Here is a 16,341-nt window from a genome sequence, read left to right on the forward strand (position 1 = left end):
TGGTCACAAATATGTCGTAACACTGAGCGTTCGTTTGTTTGAACAATGTTTATGTGAGCGTACGACACGATGTATGAACAATACGACGACAATGATATATTCTAGCTTCGCTTGTGACTTTGTCGGTGTGAATTTGTTCATTCCAAGATTGTGTAATGAAACTTACTATTTATTTAATGTATCTTTATATCCTTTTTAACATAAAGATTTCCTTCATTCAAAGCTTACCTTTGTACCACATATTGATAACATTCTTAAAAAAGGTACAAAAAATTAGGATTTATATTGAAAATAGGAAAGCCATTTAAAAACACACAAACTCATAAAATTTTGTTTGGTAGTTTTGTTAGAAGTAATTAAGAATTTGCATCCTCTGTTTGGAACCCATTTTTCAAAATTCATGTTGATCGAATTGAAAAGATCCAAAAGAAATTTACGAAAGCCTTAGATTATAAAACCGGTAATATATACAATGATTATGACATATCGGCAAACAGACACAGAATTGAAGATCTTGAAAAACGACGTAATTTTATTGATACTGTTATCTTGTACAAAATAATTAATAATATTATGGATTGTCCCTCGTTGTTGCAATGTATAAACATAAAAATACCTCGTCCTCAAAAACGCACATGTCATTCAAACGAATTATTTCATGTAAATTCTTGTTCTAGTTGTTATGTAGAAAATAGTTTTGTTCGTCGTGCGAGTAAATTCTACAATAATAATGTAAACCACGATTATAGTGTAGGTATAGCTTTCTGTTCCAGTTTTTAAAAATTTAAAAAACAAATTAAAATAATTTTATTTAAATTCTTATAGTATTTGTATGATCTCTTAAAGTACTTTTATATGTTTGTATAATTATAATGTTCTGTGACTGTTCGCTATTAAACTTGTTATTTTTTTTTATATGAGAGGGGGCAAACGGGCAAGAGGCTCACGGGATGGGGAGAGGTTAGGCAACCGCCCATGGACATCCGCAACAACAGGTGTGTCAAGAAATGCGTTGCCGGCCTTTAAGGTGGGGAATATGCTTTTTTCTTGAAGGTCCCTAAGTCGTATCTGTTCGGGAAGACCGCTGCCGGTAGTTGATTCCACAAAGTGGCTGTGCGGAAAGAAATTTCGAAGAAAACGCGCGGTTGTGGAATGCCAGACGTCTACGTGATCCGGATGGTTCTTTGCACGTAATGTCCGATGGTGGAATTCGGCCGCTGGAATCATACCGGAACAGCTCCTCTGAGCACTCCCCGTGATAAATGCGGTAGAAGATGCAGAGAGAACCCACATCTCTACGCAATGCTAGAGAATCAAGCCAATCGGAGATGACTTGATCGTCGATGATTCGAGCCGCTCTTCGTTGTATGCGGTCAAATGGAAGAAGCTGGTACTGGGGAGCACCCGCCCAGAGGTGAGAACAGTACTCCATGTGAGGCCGAATTTGCGCCTTATAAAGTTGCAGGCAGTGGCTTTTAGTGAAGTACTGTCTCGCCTTACTGAGTACACCAAGCTTTTTAGAGGCCAGTTTGGCCTTCTCTTCCAAGTGACCACGGAACTGAACGTCGCTCGATATATCGACGCCAAGTATGCCAATACTGCCTGTATTAGTTTTGTTAGAGGAGTGATCTCGAAAAAGCTAGTGACCCATTCTAGTGACCAACTTCTCGGGAAGCGCATAGGATGGCAGTTTTGCAGGAGCGGTCAAATCATGGTTGGGCCGTGCCACCGATAGGCACAGAGGAGGATGGAATGAAGAGTTCCATACCTTGCAGTACCACATCAGCAACAGCGTCAGCAGCGACATCTGGATCACCCAGCGAAAAACAGATCTGCCTGCACAGGTAGGATGCAAAAAAGCACCGCATCTCGTCCCACTCTACTGACCTATAGTGCCACACGCGGCGACAGCCTAAGAAGCGGGGCCTTGTTAGGCGCGTGATCGGCACGGTGCTCCGGATCAGGCAGTGGTCCGACGATCCCAGACGAGAGTCAACGGAAACTAGGTAGCCGTCCGGATGTGAGGTCAACAGAAGGTCCAACAGTGAAGGTGTATGATCTTGCACATCTGGGATTCCCGTTGTATTTATGTTCGCGCGCAATAACCAGTTGCGTCAGACCATATGCTAAGGCGAAGTCGTGAACAGATCTCCCTGCATGATCGGTGGTACGTGAGCCTAGCCATTCGGCGTGGTGGGCGTTAAAATCGCCAAGAAACACGATCTCTGCAGTGGGGATCTGCTCCAACACGGAATCTGTAGCCATTTGGATGTGTTCGAGGAGCCGGTCAGTCTCTGCGTTACCGCTATGGGACCTATACAGGCATGCGTAGATTCGCGGATGGTCATCGCAGTCTACACGCAGCCAGATGATGGATAGGTCCTGTCCTTCAAGAAAACTCAGGCGTCGAGAACAGACATCCTTAATTAAAAAAACCTTCTTAAACTTAATTATGAACGTCAACGTGGCTCTATGACGCTCCTCTAGAGTGCGTTATTCAAGGATTTTTTTTACTTAGGACTAATAGGCTGAAAACGCTCCTGTGATTCCTCTTATGTTGCAACAGAGCAGACGGTGGTAACACTTCCCATCAGGAGACACGTAAGCTAGTTTTCCATCATCATCATCATTTCAACCAGAAGACGTCCACTGCTGGACAAAGGCCTCCCCCAAAGATCGCCATGACGATCGATCCTGAGCTGCCCTCATCCAACCAGATCCTTTTATAGGCTTGAAAGAAATGCCTCTATAATTTAATATTGACGACAATATTTCAATGTTAACAAAACAGCCCTAGATACTCGAGACGGTAATTACTTAATAGTGTCTAGAAATAGTTAGCGCCTCCGGGGAAATTTTCCGAGAGATCTCGATATAAATCTTGCAAATCCAGTCATTTAGTTCGAACCGTTAATGGTATCGCTATATAATTTTTCGAGCATGTTATATGAAGTGATTATTTTTGTGTACTCATTGTAAGTTTAAAATTAACACCACCTGTAAGTGAGGACAGCATTCCATGAAGTGCTATGCTATGTTAAAAAAACAATATTATGTTTAATTGAAATTGTAGTGCGGCAATAATAATATCAAATAAGTCTTTGGTGAAGTATTCTTGCCAATCAAAAAATGATTCAGAGTTTGAGTAAAATTTAAAGATCCAATTTTTTTTTTTAGTTTGATGAATTCTTATGTAGACAAGATAGGAATAGATGAATTAATGAATTATTCTATCACAATGTAAAAAGAATTTTAGGAATTGACATGATTGTTGTGCTTTTTAATTTTCTTTATTAAAAAGGGGGAGAAACAAGCTTCCATGTTAGCCTCAGATATAGCAACACTGAAAGTATATCTTAAGAATTTTAGTTTCTTACGCCGTTCTTTTCAGGCATGATGCATGTTTCTTCATATTATTTTAAATATAAAAAAGTGTATGCAGCAAATAGTAATTCTTTGACCTAATAAAAGAAACATCAAAAAAAAAATATTCCTTGTGCTATTTTACGTTTGTAGAAAATACAATATTGTTATAAAGAAGGTATGAAATACAACCAATGATATAATTAAATTATATTTATACAATTAGAGAGAACTTTGTATTTCATTTTATAACTTGTATATCATTCTGATATTTTTTCCTTATGCGCTAATAGACGTATATAAGTATTACTTCGAAAATCCATATGTGCAACAATTTGGATTATAAAATGGCTGCATTGATTTTCGTGTTATTTTCAGGACATCTTCATACCTATAGCTCAACGAATCCTCTCAAGTTTAGACCGTTATGTTCCGTAGAGATCGGATTTTATTTGGTGTCAACATTAAAAGGGTTGGATAAGAATGAGCCGCATTGAAGAGTGTCCGGTTTTATTTTATATTGAATGAAATATTACACAAATTTTAAATTTTGAAACAGAAAGTTTGAAAAAATTTTGCTTTTTACCTTAGTGTAGCTGAACGGCAAGCTTATATCCTCACAATGAACGATTATAAAACCTTAATTACAAAAATAAATTTAACGCTATGAGGATCTATAGCATATCTTTGGACGCTACCCTTACTGACCACCCGTTTGCCTTTCTTTATAAATATTTTTCGAAAGATGATTTATACGTCAGGCAGGTCTAATTATTTGGGTCGTGCTTTTAAGATCAACTTTTTTACGAAACAAGTTTGTTCCGTAAGAGACTTGTAACAATCACTGCATGATTTAAAAATACGATATTCTGAGCGGCTGATATTGTGAAAACGATTAAGTGTTTTATTAGTTATTAAGATGAATAATACCTAAATGTCTGACAGCTATAAGTCAATGAAATTATACTTTTTATTGATTGCGTAGTAGAAATACTGTCGGTTGTTTGATTTATGAGAGCTAATAATACAAGAAGCCCTAAGTAATGGTCGTTTCTATGAAGAATTGTTATGAAATACTAAAACAACAACATTTAGCCACTTTTTGTTGTATTGGATTGTATATTTAGCTTGACGTAATGCTTGTGAAACTGAACTGGCAGTGGGCAGGGCACATTGGACGAAGGACAAATAGCCGTAGTCCTGGAATAGCAAAAACGTGCTAGGAGATGCAGTGTTAGCTAAGGGGCCTCCCCAGAAGGTAGACCAATGATCTGTTTAAAGTCACCGGAGTAAGTTGGAAGAGGGCTGCGCAGGACCGATCGTCGTGGAGATCGATGGAGGCCTAGGTCCAGTAGTAGGACTTTTGGTTGAAATGATGATGATAATGATAAAGTATGCTCATATTATATGTAATAAATATGCAACAATTAAAGAATAAAAAGTAATTTTAGATTCATTAATCATTACATTAAATCGTTTTTCAGCAATAAGAATTTTTTATAATATTTATTGATTTTAAAGAAACAAAATGTTGTACAAGTAATAATAATATTTCACATTATTAAACGAGTTTGAGTATATGTTTGCAAGTAAACCAGTGTACAATCTAGAAAAGATCATTATCACTGGAAAAATGGCAGGAACGAAATGTTGATGCCCAAAAAGATGGCGGAGCACCTTGGCTCTAAAGCTAGTAAAGTCATATATAAAGCTATCGAACGACTTAAGTGGCGGCTAGTTGTTTACTCAAAAAAGTAGTCGAGACCATCATGATGCTGAGCATTGAGTGCACGACTGGAGAAAGAGAGACACATATATTATAGGAGAATAGATAGCCTTCACAGAAAGGTTTGGGATAATTTTACTCTTAAGATAATATAATAGTTGTTTTTTGAATAAGACTGATAGTGCTTTTGTCCACAATTTCGCAGGCCAACGAGGAATTTTTGATAGAAAACTGAGGAGAAGAGCAAAACCTAATGATCGGAATTTCGATGTGTCCATAACGTACCGAGCAATGTTAAAAATTATTAGCTCAGTTATGTCACTAGCTACGGCGCCCTTCAAACCAAAACACAATAAAAATACTTGCATATTTCTACTTCACGGCAGAAATAGGCAAAACTGTGGTCCGTACTTAGCCGCCATGCAGATAAGCTTCCCAGCCTTCCTGTGATGAGGATGCATCATGCACAGCCAGTAAATGCCTATTCACATCTTGAAGACACCCACATCATATTGTTCGGGAAAACAGAGATGGATTGTTACGAATAATTAATCTAGAATCTCTCTTTATTTCTTAGTTGTTCTCTCACTCCGTCGGTGTCATTCCATCTTCGTTCTTAAAGATATCTTTAATATTTCGGATATTTGATCCCACCACTATTAAGGACTACGGCTTCTTGGTCTTTAACCTTCTATTTTCCCCGTCACCATCAAATCCTCAAGCTTGTAGGCTCCTCTGCGTGCAACATGGTAAAAGTAACGCACTATGCGCTCTAAGCAGACCGTGTACAGACGCTGAGCTGGAATAGATAGTCTGCTAATCCAATGAAATGGGGAAAGATGTATTTAAAGTCCTTGGCACACTCTTCGAATTGTAATCTATATAAAACGATAAGCACACCATGCTTCGGTGTTCCAAACTTTGTAGTTTTTAAGAGTTAAAATTATCTTAATGTACCTCTAATTAAAAACGAACTAGTGCCGATTTAGAGGTCTGAACTCTGCAGGCATCAAGACATCAAAGGAGTGAAGGCCCTCCGACCCCAAATTATTTGCCAACCAAACAAGAAAATCACACTTCATTATTTGTTTCGCAGGTAATTTAGATAGGTATTACCTGCGAAACATACAAAAAACCCAAACTTCATAATGAGCGATCATTCTTACCTATATTGGGAGCATGTGCTCTCAGCTTTTATAAAAACATGAAGGTCTGGGACTTCATGGGCTCTTGCTCTATAACAAATTGTCTCAATTTTCAGCCTTCAGAGAAGACAAAATGTGACAGGATTAAAATATGAGTTACTGTAACAATGAAACGCCAATTAGACATACATTTACCAACCAATCAATACAAAGTATTCCTCATAAAATGCACACCAACAGACGGTTTTAAGGACATAGACAATATAAAAACGGTGAGCGAATTTAAGTCGTCAATAGTCAGACACGCTTGGTATAAGAATAGTATTATGAATATTATGCCACTACCTAACGGACACAATGACAAATAAAAATCACTCACACATTATCGGCCTGTTACATAGATTTACATAGATCCTCAATACGCAAGGATAATCTAAGGATATAGTATAAAGGAGATCATTAATTGTAAGTTTTTGACGGACATTTTCAGATCACTTCAAAGTTAAAGTTCTTACCAGACGATGGTACTGATGGTACTAGATCGTACAATAGAAGTAGGTAGATCCTGAGAGGCTATGAGAGGGTATCATTTTCAAACATAACACCTCAAACATAACACCTTCGCATGGTTGAAAAGCGTTACCAGGCCTTATTTGAAAATGTTGAACTTGCTCTTATCTTACAAATATTAACTCATACAACCGATCAACCCATATCAGGAAGACAGCTGGACAAAAGCCTCTCGGATCGGTCCGCTGCAATCTTCACCAGATCAGCAGTCCATCTTGTGGGGGTCAGGGACTTTACTGATCCAACGGCCACCTGTACTTCGAACTATGTGCCTTGGCCCACTACCACTTCAGTTTCGCAAGCATTTGGACTACGTCGGTGACTTGGTTCTTCTAAGGGCCTCCTCATTTCTGATTCGATCTCGCAGGGATACTTCCAACAAAGTCATTTGCCATTGCCCTCTGAGCGACTATGTACTTTCTCATCAGGCTCATAGTTAGTGACCGTGTCTGCGTAACCAACAAACCCACAATCCTGCAACTTTTAAAACTTGAATAAGTTTGCTGTAAACGTTTGCTGCGATTATGAATTTTGTTGGAACTTTTGCACTAGCCGTACTAAGTAGGGACCAGGAATTAGTTGCAGGTAGATGTACAATGTTATTAGTATGTGCACTCGAAGCTATTATAGTAAGTTCACATCTCAATCTAAAGGTTAACCGTATGTCTGTTACTGTCAGAGATCGCACCCCGCTGCGCCGCGTGCGTCCTTCATACTTATGTGGTCTATTTCATAAACTTCTTGCGACCTCTCAAAGATTGAGAGAGGTTATTACTTATTAATGCAAATTTATTTTTAAAATGTGCCTACTGATTTTTTGCCTCCTGTTGTCTCAAGCATATGCTTGAGAGATATCTCTTTAGGTGCGAATATCGGACATTCAATAGGTGATATGAATGTCGGTTGTTGAACAATAATACATTTTTACGGATCAGAGGCCCTTTTGTACAAGTAGCGGTTTGAAGCCATACAGGGTTCAAACACTGTTTTCCAGTTTTAATATTTTGGTTTGCATATCTGAAGGTGTCACTCAAGTTTTGGATTTTCATAAATCCTGAGCTGTACCACATTGCAATAGACGGACATACCAGGTAAATATTTTGCTGATCTTGTCATTTCATAATGTAAAAAACTGGACGTGAAAAGAATTACTTTCACGTCTTTTGAAACCGACAAATAATGCAACGAACTTCCTCAATAAAACAAATTCAAGTGAAACAGAATATTATGATAAATAAAGCAACCTCTTGCTGAAATTTCTAGTATCAACAGAGGACCCTCTTTGATAGCAAATAAGTTTTGGCAAATGTCTCACGATAAAAATCAATCCTAAGTAATAAATAAGGGAGCTATTTTCTTTTTTCACTCATATTTATGAAAGGGTGTGAAAACGTGTAAAATATACTTCACGACCATTCAACATCGAAAATCTAAATAAAAATGTAATGTTTTATAATTTTAGTAAAACTCTTCCTTTCGATTAAAATTTATTTCGATAAAAAAAATCAATAAATAAATAAATAATGAGTTAAATCGCTATAACTCAAGCCTTAGCCCAACCCGGAATAATTTGTTCAAAGTAAATTATCTGTAAAAGTTGTGCTTAGATAGCTAATGTTTAATAACCATTGCCACGGGTGGCTGATTTCTAATTGTGCTCGTGAGATCATTGTGAAGAACAAACATATTGTTACATGTGTTTTTATCTATCACTTAACGTGGTTATCGGCCGGTCGGCCGGTCGCTGGGAGAAATTTTAATTATGCGTCCGAGATTTTAATATTTTTAGTTATGTTCTCATGGTTTTATGATTTGGATAATATATTCTCTTTGTGTTATTTAAAATAAATGAATTTTGATCGTGCTATGGATTGTTTTGTTATATTTGCTGACGAGATTTAGAATACTGAAATAGGTTTGATCGAATATATTACATAATATAACATTTAATTAGCTTACCACAAAGGATATAACATAAAAATTTTGAAATGGTTATTAATTTAAAGTCCACCAGCCAGGATATTCTAAAAACATCTTACTTTTGTCTGTATGATTCGTCTTATTTCCACAGGAACTATTTCGATATTAATAGTACATTCACTGCCATAATATCCTTTATTTTCCTTCATTTATGTTTTCCTTCCCTTCATTTTTCACTGCTTTTATATGCTTTAAATATTTAAACATCTGACAAACTATGCAACAAATGTAATTACGTATTGTAGGTACATAACATTCATAATTGTTCCAGTCGCTTAAAATTTACTCGAGATATCAGGGACCTAATTAGCATTAACGAGGCGTCAACCATTGGCTAACCTACGAGTACGTAGTACCTGTTAAATATTTGACTATTGGAGACATTGTTAACAATTACTTTTGTGAACAAGAGATCATAAAAGTGAATATTTAATACCGAAAAAACAAACAAAAAAAAACGGCGGCTAAACTCTATCGATAATTCTATTTAAATCATAATCATATACTCAATGTAAGAGCAAGAGTTAAAGCATTTTTGAAATGATAAAATTTCTGACTTGGTAAAACAATGCTATGATCATATTTTATTCGCTGTCAATAATTTTGTCGTACGCACTACAATTTTATCAATATCATACGTTGTGGAGCGGTTAATGCGAAAGTGTAACTTTTGCTGTATTGTAATGAAATATAAAATGTGTGTGTTAGGTAACTTTTAAAAAATATTATCGAAACAAAATGACAATAATATTATATTCTTTATATTATTTAAGTTAATTTAAATAATGTTAAATACAAGAAATAGTCTAATAAGCTTAGTCTATTAATTAACTTAGTATCGAAGCCTAAAACGATATCATCCTTTAGAGAATTAAACTAGCTAAGTTAATTTTTAATTATAAATATTGTCTGTTCCTGTACACATTAACGTGTTGTCGGCGTGGTTCTTCTACAACTCGACGCTAAGAAATTTATAACTAAATATAAAAAAAAAATCGTAAGATTCTGTTCAGTTTTCATGATATAAAGGCGATATATTATTCATATTATTTTCATATTTTTCAAGAATTCTGTTTTGATGAGTCTTTATGTGATGCGTGTATACAACAAGCCGACACTAGTTATTTTATCAATACGAGAGTAAAGTTTATTATTCGGTTTATATTTACTTGTATCTCTTTTTATCTGTATTCTCTTTTATCATTAACTAATAAAAAACATAATACCTACTAAGTTTTGCCAAATAAAACTCGGCAGATGAAGAATTATTTATTATTATTACAAAAGAAGACGACTATTTTCTTCTCACAGGTTATATACTCCAAATGCATCATTTTTGAGCTAGAAAGATCAAAACGGTTTTAATGTTGTCTTTCTTATTTCAACCAGTTATTATTTAGCGAATAACTTAAACTATAAGTTAACGTTAAAATTCGTCCATTTCTTTATATGTACAGAATATATTGTACAATGTCGCTACTATTGCATAACCCGGTCCCGATCATCTATAACGAGAACACAATTTGTCATTTCGTTCCGCCATTTTCTCGCGTACAATACTGATTCCGTGAAAACATGTCCTATTGCGAGTGATTACAGATAGATCGACACTTTGGCGCTGTCTTCGTACGTGGGGAAATTATGACGGTATTATGCGATTATTGTTGTGCGCCATGGCTTGTTATGGCGTTGTATATTGATTTGACAAAACACAATTTACTAGGCGAGCTGTGAGAATGTTATTTGTAACCTGAGATATTCTAGACGGCCTGTTGTTATGGATTTCGAATTCAAAACCTCCCTATTTAGCGGAGCAAAATACTGTTTGATCACTGCTTAAATTAAATGAAAACTTCGTTCAAGTTATTACAAGTCAAGGTTGTTTTACATTTTATCACCACATCGGAAAAGTTGTCTTCATGAGAAGACTTGGTAAGAAAGTATAATATAGTCCATCCGGCCTTAGCTGCAGCATTTGACAAAATATTTATGCAAACATGGAAATCACTTGAAAAAAAATAAATCACAAAAAATGTAATGTCTGTAAATTGGTTTACGGACGATAATTTTACGTGATAAGGTGATAAGGAAACATCATGTTATACGATCGTTTATGAGTCATAATATTTTTTTTTTCAGAATTGTAACATTACCTATTATTACTGCAATCGCTGTCCGATGCTGTTTTTTTAATTATCAAAGATATATAAGAGATTATACGCTAATCAAATTCTTAAAATTCAAGGTGTTACTATGTGTTATTTACTATGTTGACAATTTTTATAAAAAAATATCTGCTCCATAAATATTATCTCAAATAAGTCTTGCATAGCAGAGTTGAATCTTAATACATGTATATGGAAGGAGCTTCCTTGCGCAGTATTTCCAAGATGGAATGACATGGCTACTACAAGGAAACGAACCCTCATGTACAGATATATTTCAATAGTAGCAATCTTATAATGAACTTAATGCCACCGCCATTCTTCATCTGATTTGGTTGACAGCTCGTGCTGATGACGTCACGTCCTGCTCACATCTAATACGTGACCCATACTGAAATTGTATTCAGTAGAATTATATTCTAGATTTATCTCACATCATAATATAAGTAGATGATATGTAATATTAACTGAAGTGCTAGTGGGCATGGCACATAGTTCAACAGACAGATGGCGTTGGAGTAGTAAAGTCCTCGAATGGCGACCACATACCGGAAGACGAAGTATGGGTAGCCCTATAAGATGGACCGACGATCTGGTCAAGATCGGTTTAAAGATCATTTATTCTCATTAAAAATGTTACAAACTGTCACTTATATGAGAGCAATATTTATAAATAATAATCTATGAATCGTCCTTATGATAAACATAGGTATAAAACTAAATATAAGTTTGTGCACTAGAAAAAGGAAGTATCATCTACAATACATTTCGCTAAAGTAATATATATACATATATATATATATATTATATTTTTTTATGAAAATAAGGGAAGAGACGAGCAGGGCGTTCAGCTGATGGTAATTGATACGCCCTACCCATTACAATACAGTGCCGCTCAGGATTCTTGAAAAACCCAAAAATTCTGAGCGGCACTAGATTTTAAGTCTCATTTGACCAGCAATTTCACAAGCTACGGCGCCCTATATATAGCTATAGCGTCACCAGTTATAATAGTGATAGTTAGTTAGGCTGAGCTTGTCCAGAGCCAGCTTTCTTCTTCCCAGTGGAGGCTTGTAGGGCTGTGGTGGATCTTAAGTAGCTATTCGTGGCCCTGGACTCAACTATGAGAAAAAATAAAAAATGTTTAAAGAATTGGCGAAAGAAGAGTTGTAAGGACTGCCGATATGAGTAAAAACTTAGAACTTTTAGTATTAAAACTTGAAATTTCATATTTTTTTTAAATTATTAAATTTTTGAATTCAATAAATTTTTAAAACTTATTTTCAACAATATATTAAGCAAACAAAAACACTATTTCAACAATGCACAGTATAAACACATTGAACTTTTCACTAAATCCATTCAATTTCACTTATAAGATATACACAGCACTAATGTTGCACAATACGTCAGCTGTATAGCTACAGATATACTGCTATAAGCATTTCGGTGACGCGATCTAACGAGATTTCACCCACCGACAAAGATCCTTACCATATATTTTAATATGTATATATTTTTAAATATTTATTTATCGCGTGCGCCAGTAATGAGCGTGTCGGTGACGCGAACCCATAAGATTTTCCCCTACCAAAAAGTGCCCAACGCGTAAATAAGTTTTCACTTCAATAATTATATATTCGGAAAAATCCTGCTATTAATCGCTAGGTCACACTGGGTGGTCAAGCCGCACCCTGATATAAGACGGTAGGGATACCCAACCAACATAACTTCTAAAGCTCACCACATTAGTTATGCTGAGCTTGGAGCTAATGTAACCCCACTCTCAAGAGTAATACTTCAGAATACGAGTACTGTGACAAGCGACCTTTCCTCCAAAAGTCCAGACTTTGGAGTTAGGGTGGGAATGTCATTGTATCGCACAACAAGGACTTCACTTCGAACATCTGCTTTGAATACAAAATTTTGTACTTATTAAGAAATAAATATTATTAAATTAAGAGATAGTTTTATTACTTTTTAGGTTACTTAGTACTTAACAGTACCATCAGTACTAAGCTAAAATAACCTTTTGAAGTAAGGAAACTAAAACTTTTCTACTAATCTCATACTAAATGTATGGAAGTGTTAAATATCAACATTATGTGACTTAACGATTACACCAGAGAACAAAACAAAAACAAGAGAAAAGGCCGCCTTCAACAAAACGAAAGAAATCAGCGAGGAAAACGAAGAAACGACACTGTTAGTTTAACTTATTCAAAACATAACTGTACCCGGGATGACACAAAAAGGGGGTACATTCAAAAAACGGTAACGCTCCTGTGATTCCTCTGGTCTTGCAGGGGAATGTCATCAATATGCAATATCACGCATCGAATTTATATAAATAGGGTGAGACTAAGATATCGAATCAAAGCCAGGGTGAAACAAGTCTCAATTAAAATTGCAAAGCAGGCCCTTAGTAAACAGAAAGTTGCAATATCAGATAATATTATAATCAATTACCTTTTAATAAACTCGCAATAACTTCTCTATATTTACTTAGTATCTGCCGCGTAATCTATAACTTGCGATCCTGTCAGGCGAACTATGATCGAGTATTTGAATAAGCTTTCTTGTTATAAGCGTTTAAAATCAACTCGGCTTTATTCCTGAGGCACAAATCTTCGATCTACCGCAAGGATGTATGAGGGACCACATTAAAATGTATTATCGATAATCGAGAATTAATAACGGAGAGGTGTGAGAATATGTTAATATATTGCACGTCTCATAAGCGAACCATTGAGGTAGTGCTATGACTATCGACATGTCAAAAAAAGCAGTTTTCTGGAAATTGGACTTGATCTTCTTCTTTATTTATATCGCACTTACTGGTTAATATGAGTGCACGTGTATGAAGTGAAATAATCTGTGTGGTAAATAAAATATGATAAGTCATCCTGCCTAAAATCGGCACGCCATATCAGTCGTCACGCCAGCATTAAGTCATCCGAAGGTCATTAGCCGCTCTCAATATACCAGCTATTTTAGAGCCAAATGGTTTATTACCCGCCGCGATGGCAAGCGTTCTGATGGAATGACGCTGGTGGCTTGGGCACGGGGAAAGGCGCTGGTCTGGGACGCGACATGCGTCGACACTCTGGCACCATCAAATGTTCAAGTTACGTCAGTTGGTGCTGGGGCTGTTGCTTCGACTGCCGAAGACAGCAAACGTCGCTGATATGTTGGTCCCAGTGAATCTTACATCTTTGTGTCGGTTGGTGTCGAGAAACTTGGTCTCCTAACTTGGACTAAACGTTGCATTTATTAAATTCAATCCCTCGTTTATCTTATTCATTTGATACGGGTTTTTTTACAATACATAGGTTGTTATAATGTTAGTACCCATCCCTACTCTGTGCTACTAGGTACACACCTATAACATCTTCCTTATAAAAATATTTAAAAGTGATTTGGAAATCTTGTTGCAGCATAATAAAACTAAGTTAAAAGTTTATGTAAACAGACTTTACTGCAGTATTTTAAAATTATATAGAAAGATAATATAATTAATATTAAATTAATTTTATTTACTTATTCTTGCCATCTAGTTAATATCTGAGGAATGTTTCAAATTTACTGTACTGTATATTTGAAACTCAGATCAATTTAATAGCTCAGCATTTCCAGAGGTTCTAAAAAAAAATTATAGATGGCAGGTTTTTGACAACTTAGAAACCATAAGTTTTCATTATAAGAGATCGAATTTCAAGGACATCGGGCACACAGCAGACGTCAAGTCAGTGGTTAGTAAAGTCTTAGTAAGACATTTTTAAATTTCAATAACAGCTGCTTTTCCAGAATTTCAAGAAAAAATCTGTATCTATAGCAGGTTTTTCACATTCTAAAATGCGCCATCTAGGTAGTTTAAGTATAACTAAAAACTAGTAAAGCTGCTGTAAGATGTAGTTACAAATTAGTAATGACGGCTTGCGCTAGATGGCGCATTTAACAATGTAATGATTTAATTTTAACATCGTGTTCATTTAACAGAAATTCTCATTAAAACTAAACAAAACAGATAAATTTACATGATATATTAAAATGAATGAAATATACATACAAGACAGTTGATTTATAGTTTTAAGATGCTTTATTTCTTTCATTGAAAATACTAAGCCAACTTGTTTGTATTAGAAATTATTTCATTATTACCTACGCAGGTACCTGCCTACGTCGTACATAATATTTAATATAATCATAGGTATTTTATGTAATGTTAAAAGCCAGATCGAACCTACCAACCGGGCAAAATAGGCATAGACATCTAGGTAGGTAATACTACATGATCGTAAATAAATAAAATTCAGTATTTAAATTTTCATTAATATTCGGAAACAAAAATTATATAATTATCAAGTCAATTGCTTGAAAACTCGTTTCAGCCCCTGAAACATTGAGTCTTAGTCGTTAAAACACACATAATTAGGTAATCAACGCCCGTATCACCCAAACATACGAATGGGGAAATATTTTTATTATCCATAAGATTAATTTCCTCCATACAAATACGGTTAAGTTTGTGGAGTGCCCTCCAGTATTGGAGTGGTCCGGAGCGAAATGAGCAGAGCACTTAGACGTCATAATAAACCACTCAAAAATATTCACTGAAAGATATTATTTCCTTTTACTTATTTCTGTTGCGAAACACAGTCTAAAAGTTCGCCAACTTTGCTCGAGATTCTCCAAGTCCTAGCGCTGCATTACGAATGGTTTTAAGGGAATGCATTTAATCCGTCTTTTAAAATTTTTCTGAATAATTTGTACAAAATAGCCAAAATTTATTGCAAAATTTATAAAATCGTTGTTTGAGTAACTGAAATCTGTATCATGTGAGATGTAACTTTTTTTACCACTCTTGAAAAATAAACGTTTATGCCTTGATAATTTATACGTCTTGAAGTCAGCCTCTTGCTGATAGACAACTGATGAAAACAGGCCAGGTTTATTACTTTAGTGTGCGTGACAAGCTACGTCTGACATTCGCAATTTGTATGTCACTTTATGTAAGTGTGCGCGAATTGCTCAAAATAGAGGTTAACTGTGAACCTCAATTTTTTCCACTTTTTTACAGCTGTCACAGTCTATCCACACATATAATTGATCTAAGATTTTGGTATTTTATTATTACTATAGCAGCATTACTTTGTCAAAATTTAAGCCATCTGTTGCGAGTTTTTAGATGCAGCTCATTGACAGACAGATTGACAGACGTACAGAAGCGTGTTACCCTTCGGATATCGAAGCCCTAAATATAAAGCGCATAATCAATTCATCCAAGTGTTATTTAAAATTTAGATTTTTTTATATAGGTATTGAATTTAGCTACGGATTGAGTCAGTAGGTTTATATGCCAGTGGATTTTAATATTTATTTACTAAACTTA

Source organism: Leptidea sinapis, chromosome 47 (genome assembly GCF_905404315.1).
Source record: "Leptidea sinapis chromosome 47, ilLepSina1.1, whole genome shotgun sequence".
Lineage (NCBI taxonomy): Eukaryota > Metazoa > Arthropoda > Insecta > Lepidoptera > Pieridae > Leptidea > Leptidea sinapis.